Here is a 1434-nt window from a genome sequence, read left to right on the forward strand (position 1 = left end):
TCGAAATCGGGGGCCTCCGATTGGCGGAGCCTCAGTCCTTCTTGATGAGCGCTGGGATTGGCCGAACCGTTAGGCCAGGCGAGGAAATGGCGGCGGAGTCCGGTGGGCTGGGAGGTGTCGCAGCGCGCACTTCATTTGTTACTGCGTGAACTGAGCTCGGAGTCCAGAAAGGAGGGGATGGGGTGGGGCGAGCTCTGTGACGGAGCGTCGACGAGCTCTCTCATTGGCTGCGGCGGTGGAGTCAATCAATTTCGCGTGCGTCGTAGTGTCGCGGGATTGGCTGTCGCTGGTTCCAGCTTTTTTTCTACTCTCCTCTCTCAGGGGGCAGTTTCTCCGGGATTAAGCGAGAAGTCGCGGCGGAAAAGGCCCAGCCGGAACGAGATTTATGGCGGGGGAAATCCTGGAGCAGGAAGTGCGCATGCGTATATAGAGCAACACGGCCCTCTCCGCTAGTCTCACTTCAGCATCGACCCTCGGGTCCAGCTTGGAAGCCCTAAGTGACGTCAACCTTTGTTCCCATGGTAACGCGGAACCTTGGGGCGGGAGCACGGGAGGGGCTGATGCGCGCCGGAAAACCGGCTCCGTTACGCCGCAGGTAAAGAGACTTCCTGTTTTTTTTAAATAAAAGACCCAAAAAGCTATGAATAGAGAAGACTTATTGAAGGATTAAAAACAGTATTTGAAGTGATGCAACAACAAATTAGATGAAAGATAACATAAGGTTGTCAATTCAAAAGTTACAAATACACACTTCTATCGGAATCTTAACGGAGTTCAGAGGATTTAATTAAATGATCTTAAAATCATATAAAACAGTAACTACGGCCGGGCGGCGGTGGCTCACGCGTAATCCCAGCACTTTGACAGGCCGAGGCGGGCGGATCACAAGGTCAGGAGTTCGAGACCAGCCTGACCAATATGGTGAAACCCCGTCTCTACTAAAAAATACAAAAATTAGCTGGGCGTGGTGGTGCACGCCTGCAATCCCAGCTACTCTGGAGGCTGAGGCAAGAGAATCACTTGAAGCTGAGAGGTGGAGGTTGCAGTGTTCCTAGATCCGGCCACTGTACAGAACAAGACTGTCTCAAAAAAAAAAATACTACAGTAGTGGGAAAACTTTACAAGATGGAGCAGGAGCTTGCCTTTCCAGATGACAAACATAGTATATAAAACAAAACAGGCCAGTGCGGTGGCTGACACCTGTAATCTCAGCACTTTGGGAGGCCAAGGTGGGTGGATCACCTGAGGTCAGGAGTTCGAGACCAACCTGACCAACACAGTGAAAACCCTGTCTCTACTAAAAGTACAAAAATTAGCCCAGCATGGTGGCAGGCGCCTGTAATCCCAGGTTCTCAGGTGGCTGAGGCAGGAGAATTGCTTGAACCCGGGAGGCGGAGGTGCAGTGAGCTGAGATCGCTCCACTGTTCTCCAGCC

The sequence above is a fragment of the Mandrillus leucophaeus genome, unplaced genomic scaffold (assembly GCF_000951045.1).
Source record: "Mandrillus leucophaeus isolate KB7577 unplaced genomic scaffold, Mleu.le_1.0 Scaffold43, whole genome shotgun sequence".
NCBI lineage: Eukaryota > Metazoa > Chordata > Mammalia > Primates > Cercopithecidae > Mandrillus > Mandrillus leucophaeus.